Source organism: Echinops telfairi, unplaced genomic scaffold (assembly GCF_000313985.2).
Source record: "Echinops telfairi isolate 266 unplaced genomic scaffold, ASM31398v2 ScPeMD7_2;HRSCAF=8, whole genome shotgun sequence".
NCBI lineage: Eukaryota > Metazoa > Chordata > Mammalia > Afrosoricida > Tenrecidae > Echinops > Echinops telfairi.
The window spans coordinates 21,456,782-21,465,634 of NW_022103898.1; positions in this window are offsets into that span (position 1 = coordinate 21,456,782).

An 8,853-nucleotide genomic window follows, 5' to 3' on the forward strand; every position below is an offset into this window, starting at 1 on the left:
TCCCGAAGAAAGCAGAAAGTTATCAAAGCTAGAACAAATTTAAACTGGGTCACAAGGGAAAACAAATGATATGGTGTTAAATTTTAATCTAACGACATCTGCATTAATCTACTTCCCAATGTCTGATAGCAAGGCCACATCCCTGGTCAATAGTCAAAGGGATTCACCAGAGGCTTAATCCAAATAGGGACCCTGCATACAGATTTGGGGGGTCCACTGTCATCCAGTAGCCTTCTGAAAATCGAATGTTGACATTTTAAGCTCTGATACCATTCCCTCCTGCAAATTCGGATTTTATCAATTGCATTTCTAGGATCACACAGGCTAGAGTGCTTCTTCTGTGTGGATTTAGTTGATAGCTCACTTGGATGGCTACTTGTTTTAAGACAATCCTTTAAGACCCCAGAGGCTATTCTTTATGCTAGCCAGGTACCATCTGATTTCTTTATGTCACTTTGCTATAGTACCCATATCTTCAGTGATCTCTTCATGAGGACAAATATGGAGTACATATCCAGTCTTTCGATGAAGCCACTCTGCAACGTGTTGCCAGAGGCCTGCTGTATGTGCAGAGCCAGGCAAGGTAATTCGCTTGATATTTCCTATTGGAGTGTGTGTGCTTTGTGAACTGGTACATGAAATATGACAATGCCCACGACTTGTTCTTGGGCCTAGATAGCTTCCCATAAATCCACCTCCATGGGAACTGCTGGCCCATAAGCCAGTCCTGTTCTTTCCATTATGTGAATCCTTGGTAAACCACTCAGCTGTCCATACACAGAATTATAGGGCCGATTCATGCATCAGGACCATGCAAGCAGCCCTCAGGTTGGCCCACGGGTGGCTCAACCACTCTTGCCGTCCCTCCATGTACCATTTGTAGCTAACTGGATAGCCACTGCCATCCACAGAGGAGGATGCCCTCAGGCTGAACCATCAGAGTATCAGGCTTCCTCAGGGATGCCTGGGCCTATGCGGCTTTCCTATATGGGCATCTCTGTGCTTATGAATGGTCCGCTGCCTCAGCGATGGATGCTACTGGACCAAGGATCTGGTATAGCTCAGCACTCAGGAGACCAGCCGCTAGGGTGCTTCTCGGCTGCAGGTATGCATGCCACCTTGTCTTTGTAATAGTCTGTACCAGCTGGACTGCCATTTGCTAAAGTCCTGAATGCAGCCTGTATGGGATGAAACACGATGGTATCATCCCTAGGGCTCCCTTCATCTCCTCCGCCAGTTGCAAACAATTGTGCACAGCACAGAGTGGTGGTTCCATGCAGCTATACCTGGTCACTGCACGCTCCCACAGTGGAGACCAAAAAAAAACAAGGAATGCACTAGATTCCATAACCAGAATTCACCCCCAATGACCATGAGTGGCATGCCTTCAAGCAGATCCTTTCCCAGAATGCATTTGGGAGTGGAAGGGTACCCCCTGGGGGGTGGGGGGAAGAGGGAGTCCTTGATGATCAATTTGTAAGGTCAAGGCCACCTGATACACCTTTACAGGATTGCCTCTATACCCATCAGTGGCACTAAGTGGCCCCTGAGACTTGTGGATATTGCCAGGAGGTGAAGTGCTCTCTGCCCCAGGATTTACTAGGGCTCCAAATGTCTATTGTTGTTGTTGTTGTTTTGAGACCAATGAATGGTTCATTCTACAGGGGCTCCCTGTCCCCTAATGATTGCCTTAGTCAAGGGCCAGGGCCACCTTGGCCCCACCCCTAATCAAGGGGAGCTGGTAGCTCCGGGATGAGTACCTCCCATGCCAGTGGCACTCTGAGAGCAGAAGCATGGGTGTCCTCCCCTTTGGCGAGTTGCCACTCTGGGTATATGTTGAAGGACACTCTTCTATTTTTTCCTTCAGGATCCAGGCTGCTGGAAAGTCTAGTCCAGTGGTTCTCAATCTTCCTCATGCTGTGACCCTTTGATACAGTTCTTCATGTGGTGGTGACCCCCCAACCATAACATTATTTTCGTTGCTACTTCATAACTGTCATTTTGCTACTGTTATGAATCAGGTGACCCCTGTTGAGAACCACTGGTCTAGCCCCTGCTGTTTCCTGGGCACCTGAACTGGGTCCTTCTTGCTCTGAGGTTCATTCCCTTTCCCTGGGTTTTCCTTTAGCCCCCCTGCTCAGATGCTGTGTCGCTGGAGTGTCTTAGTTTCCCCCAGATCACCTGCAGCGTGAGCAGCTCTGGCTGCAGGTTGTCCTACCATTGGGGCTCAATATAGCCACTACCTCCCCATACCACTGATTAGGGGCAGACGGAGGTAGAGCACCTTTCATGCACACTGTGAATAGCTCATTATCAGGCTCCCAATAGTTTGCGGCATACACTTCATGGTTCATTCGCAATTCCCAGATGATAACCTGCAGCTCTTCCATGCCAGTTCCACGTCACAGCCACCCCGTGTGGCAGGGTGGGACCGACTCAGAGGATTTTGAGGCTGTCATTGTCACAACAGCAGAGACCTTTGCTCCCACGGGTGGGTTGAGTGGGTTTGAATCACCAAACTTACCCTTAGCATTAAGTTAAGCAGAGAGGAGGGAATACCCCACCCTCCCCCGCCGCCAGAGGCCAAGCTCTACAGCAGGCAGCTAGAATCCAGGCTAAGAGGGACGCTGGTCTTCAAGGCACTGTGGCGTGTAGGTGCCGTTGCAGTGCAGGATGTGCTGAGGCCATTTTGAACATTTCATGCCCTGTACGGGCACGGGAAAACAAACAGCCCAAGAAAGAAACCACCTCTTTAAGCAGGTGACATAATCCTATGCAGAGAAAGCCCCAAAGATTCGATTAAACAATTGCTCAAGTTAAAAAAAAAATTGCCAGTGGAGAGGGGATAAGAGGGATCTGATATCAAGTAGTTCGAGAAGGAAGAAAATGTTTTAAAACTGATTTTATTAGCAATTGTACACTACTGCTGGATGCGATTGAACTATGGAGTGGAACAACATCTGGATTAGCTCCCAATAAAATGGTTTGGGAAAGGGAAAGAAAAAAAGAGCCACATACAGAAATCAGTTGGATTCTTGTATAGTAAGGATGATGATACAGGAAAAGATGTCGAAAGAACAATACAATTTACATTATCGACACAAAAGTTAAAATATTTAGGAATAAACCTTATCAGAAACCAAAGACTGATAACCAAAAAAACTACAAAATACTCCTTCAAGAAGCTGAAAGAAACTTAAACAAATGGAACAAGTTACCATGTTCCTGGATAGGCAGGCTAAATATTGTAAAAATGTCAATATTACCCAAATTATTTTACAAATTCAATGCAATTCTGATCCAAATCCCATTACAATTTTTCAAAGAAATTGAAAAACTAATGACCAACTATCTATAAAAAGGAAAGAAACCTAGGACTAATAAAACTCTATCAAAAAATTAATACAATGTAGAAGGCTTTTCACTCCCAGACCTTAAAATCTACTTTGTAGTCCACTTTTGAGTCAACTACTTTTTAGTCAACGTAACCCAAATAGCCTGGTACTGGTACAACAATAGACATGAAGACCAACGGATTAGGGTTGAACACTCAGAAATATCACCAAGGACCTATAGATGCCTAATTTTCCACGAAAAAGAAAACACATTAAATGGGCAAGAGACAGCCTTTTCACCAAATGGTGTTGGTAAAACTGGATCTTCACTTGCAACAAAATGAAACAAGACCTATACCTCACACCATGTGCAAAAACAAACTCAAGATGGATCAAAGACCTAACTATAAACCACACAACTGTTAAGGCCATCAATGAAAAAATAAAGACAAACTTAAGGACATATAAGGCATTAACACACTACCAAACGTAATGGGAAATATACACACTATAAAAGACAAAGCAAAGAAGTAGGACCTAACAAAAATACAACATTTATGCACATCCAAAGACTTCATCAATAGACTCAATAGAGAACCCACAGATTGGGAATATATAGATACTGAATATGCATCAGATAAAGGGCTAATTTCCAAAAATCTATAGAAAATGACATCTTAACAAGAAAAATACAAATAATCAAATCAGAAAGTGTCCACAGGACATGAATAGACAATTTACTAAAGACGATATCCTGGCAGCTAACAACCATATAAACAAATGTTCGCAATCATTAGCAATAAGAGAAATTCGAATTAAAACAATGAGATATCACCTCACATCAAAACTTTGGGGAAAAATCAATAAAACAGAAAATAACAAATGCTCTGGAGAATGTGGAGAGATAGGAATGCTTTTGCCTTGCTGGTGGGACCGTAGAATTGTACAGCCACTATGGAAATCAGTACGGCACTTCCTTAAACAAGAGCAAATACAAGTACCTTATGGTCCAGCAATCTCTCTATAGGATATACACCCTAACCAAATTAAGAATACAACATGAACAAACATATATACACCTATGTTTACTGCAGCAACTTCCACAATAGCAAAAACATGCAAACAAATAAAAACCCTGACTAGAAAGGACTGGATAAACAAGCTCTGGTACCTTCATAGTATGGAATTGTATGCATCCATAAAAAAACATGACAAACTTTTAAAAAATCACAAGACACGGACAAAAGTAGAGAATATTGTGCTTGGCAAATGAAGCCATTCTTACAAAGATAAATATTACCACTGTTATAAGGAAAACCAAACAAGAAGGAATGTGGTTGATACACCAGTAGACAGGACTTTGATGACTGGAAGGAGGCCAGGGACAGGCCAGGGAACAGGGGGAGGGAGGGCCTGGTGGGGGGAGGGAGGAGAGGGAGGAAAAAGGAGAGGTGAACAGAATATTATTGTTGGTTGGATTTCTTGAGATGGACTTTATAATATATATACCTTGTAATATTTATATATATGTGTGATATATATATATACACACACATACACACACATATATATATATATATTCCTCCAGATTCCTTGCTCCTCAAACCTAAATAGTAGTTTGAGTGGCTTTTTTTAAAAAGAGGAGGAAAAGCAAAATTGAAATGCACTTAGAGTCTTTAGGTCATCTTAAACCCTGTTAAAAATACCCTCTGCCCTGGTGTGCGCCGTGCAGAGTAGACAAGCAGCCACTGATTGGCTCTCCTTCTGCCTGTATTGGCTAGCTCTGCTCTGCTCACTCCGTGTGGCAGTGAAGTCCCACATGATGGCAAGACCTGAGATCTACACCTGGTGGCTGGGGTTGGTCATTGTGACAGGCCTGTCGTGTGTGAGAGAGGAATCTGTATTTCCTCCGCCTACTGTTCCTCTCCTTCTGAGTCCATAGAGAATTCCAAACTCTGGGGCGGGGATGGAGGGGCTAGCACTTGGGGTCCCAGGCTACCTTCATGATCAGGAGTTGTCCTTTTTACCTTCCCTAGGGATCATGAGAGACTCTCCTGCAGTCTGATGTCTGGAAGTGAGTAACCAAGGCCTCTGTGGTGCCAGCCTGCATTATTTTGCTTCTGGCTCTGATTGCAACTCAGCTTCCAGCCACGGCACCTCCGTTCACCAGCCACTCCATCAGAGGGACAGGCTATGAAGGCAACCAGTGCCCTGGTGTCTTTCTTAGCCTTATTCGCCCCTATTCCTTTCAGGAGTCTTTATAATGCTGTATTTTCAGGGTGTCCCTGTACTCCACACAGACGGAAACTGGCCAACCTGGGATTTCACCCACCACCGAGTCCCCTCCTCTCCTCCCATCTCTGAGGATCAGGGGTCTTTCAGTCTCCTGGTTAGCTCAGCCATTGTTTGGACTCGAGCCCCAGAAACGGAGAGATTCCCAGTAGGTGGCAGCCAAGAGATCAGGGAAAAGGAGCCAATCTGGGAGAGATCAGGATGTTTGGATGAGGGCACCTACAGACCAGGGAAGCAGTACTGCATCAGGTCATCTGGACAGGAAATGATTTGTTAGGGGGGCTACTGTGGCAGCTCTTTTTATACCAGGTAACCAACTCTGCATGATGTGGGCTACATGAACTCAAACTCGCTGCAATTCCAGCCGATGGTGACTCCTGCTGAGGGTTGCCATGACTATAGTAGTTTACAGGAGTAGAAGTCGGAGTTGCTGGGGATCACAGCCCAGCCCAGCGCTTACCCACTAACCAGCAGGGACCTGAAACTAAGGGTTGGATTACTGATATTATGTGCACCAGATTGTATCTTGTGCTAAGGGAGAAAGAGGAATCCTAGATGTCTGCCCAGGCTTGGACTTGGTCCTCACAACAGGACCAAGTGATTCTGTGATTCAGTGGACCCAATGTCCTCCTCAGGGCAGTTAAACTCAAAACTCACCAAGTCAAAGCAACCCTATGGGCAGATTAGCACTGCCCCTTTCAGTTTCTAAGCTTTTACAGCAGCACTAAGCCTCATCTTTCTCCCATGGAGCGGCTGGTGGGTTTGAACTGCTGACCTTGGGATCAGCAGCCCAGTACATAATTCATTACACCACCAGAGCTCCTGGGTGCCATCGAGTCAATGTTGACTCATAGAGACCCTGTAAGACAGGGTAGAACTGCCCCTCTGAGTTTCTGAGATTATAACTGTTTATGAGAGTAGACCGGGCTTTCTCCCTCCTGAGCAGCTGGTGGTTTTGAACTGCTGACCTTGTGGATCCCAGCCTGCCTGTAACCACTATGCAACCAGGACTCCTAGGAGGCAGTTAGTACTTAAAAAAGTATGGAGGGACAGGCAGTCAACTGAAAACATGTTCTTAGAATAGGGGGAATGAATGGCTGGGGGCAGGAGAAGCTATTTCTCTGTATCCTCTTCTGTTATCTATGACTTTAAAATCCTGTTTTTAAAAATACAGCTTTTCAAAGAGGGTTTTCAGCAGTAAAATACACGATGACAATGGAGAAGAAGTAGAAATCAGAAATAAACATTTAAGTGTGTCAATCCTAGTCTCTCAGAGCATAATCACCCTGCTGTGAGAATAAATTATGTTCCCGTCTAGACCCCAGAAAGAAAGTGCCTGCCTTCCTTAGTATTGTACCTTGCTCTTAAAAGGGGCCGCGGGGCTTGCTGGGAGCATAGTTTTGTAATAATTTTCTAAAATGAAAGAGCACCTGGTAAAATAATAAATGGTAGAGATATTTGCTGTCAATCATCAGCAAGCTCAAAAATAAATTTCTCTCCTTTCCAGAAATGCTGATTACTTGTTTTCCTCTTTAATCCCTAACACATTATTGTCCATGAAGCAATAACTCCCAGTTTCCCCTCTCTTCACGCCATGCAGACATTAATAAACTTGGCTCTCTATGCATTTGCCTATTTGGGGGTATATCATGTAAGTGGGATTATACGTGTAATAATTATCCTTTGGGATCTGGTTTGTTTCATTTAGCTTAATGTTTTTAAGGAAGGGCTTGAAACTGGTTTGAACCAGTTCAATCAAGGTCAGCACGGTGAAATTGGAACAGACTTGAATTTATAAAATGCGATTGTACCAGAATACTAACTGCCATGGGGGGAAATTACTGATCGAAGCTCTAGAATAGCAAACTCTCTCTGGAATCTGATGCCAGAGATTAGATTATTGCCAGAACCATGCACACACTCAAAGTGACCCAGTGGCCACCATGGTTCGGACGGAGCCGGGCACACTGGCGTCTAACTCTCTAATCAAGAAATTTGGTTACTGTGTAACTTGCATGCTGTCCTAGTTTTTGGTAAGAGAATGGGTAAGTTTGTAGCAGTGAGTTGATTTGGTATTTTTTCCACTCCAGGACGCCCACATTTTACAAATTTGGGTCCGTTCTGGAGTCACTTCGTGGATCATAACGAATCCAGTCCAAAGCCCTCCCTAGAGTTCACCCACTTCATCGTTTTAGCCGAACGTCATTTCTCTTTATGATGAATGTAGATGCCACGTTTTGTTCATCCATTTGGTGATCGGCTGGTGAACACTTGAGTGTTTCTACTTCGTCTGGTTCAACCCTTGTCTTCAGGTCTCCTGAGCAGGAACTCCGGCAGGGGATGTCTGAGCCCCCTGGTAATTTTTGAAGTTTAACTTTTTGAGAAACCCTCAATCGGCTTGCCACCACCACAACCCCATTTTACATCCGCACCAACCATGGACCAGAGTTCTGGTTTCTCCACATCCTCACCAACACTCGTTATTTTGGATTCCTTTAGTAAGAACCACCCTAGTTTGTGTGAAGCAATGTCTCATTGGAAAGAGCATGTCCTAATAACTAAGAAATGACTGCTCATACAGCCAAATAGACAAGAGCTAATGCTTGACTTTGCCTTTTTACATTTTAACGGCATGCCTATTTTAAAACTGAAACATAACTTGTTGGATACTTAGATGAGTTCCTTATGATACAAATATTTGTTAGTCAATGATGAAATACCTTAGTATACTAAGAAACCTGGTGCGGATGGAAGTTTGGCTTTGAACTTGAACTGCTAACCTCAAAGCTGGCTGTTCAAACCAACCAGCTGCTCTGTGGGAGAAAGATGAGGCTGAGTGGCCCCAAAAATCTTTATGAGGTGTGCCCCCATAAAGATTTGCAGCCTCAGAAAGCCTAAAGAGGGTTGCTATGAACAGAATCAACTCTGTAGCAGGGGGTTTGGGAGGAGGCCATGTAATTCACCAGTACAGAAGGATCGCTTCCATTTAATTCCCAAAGTACCTTATGCACAAGGATCTGCACAACCTGTCTTCTAACCCACCAAGCTTCCAACATCCTGGACAACAACCTAACAACCCAGCTTCGGGGACCTCAATCTACCCAGGTGCAAGGGCCATCTTCTTGGGAGTCACTTTTTGTATATTACCTCATCCTCATCCACATCCAATCAACGATAAAGGCATTATCTACAAAGGCCTCCAAAAATGGTATCCATATTTTCCCTC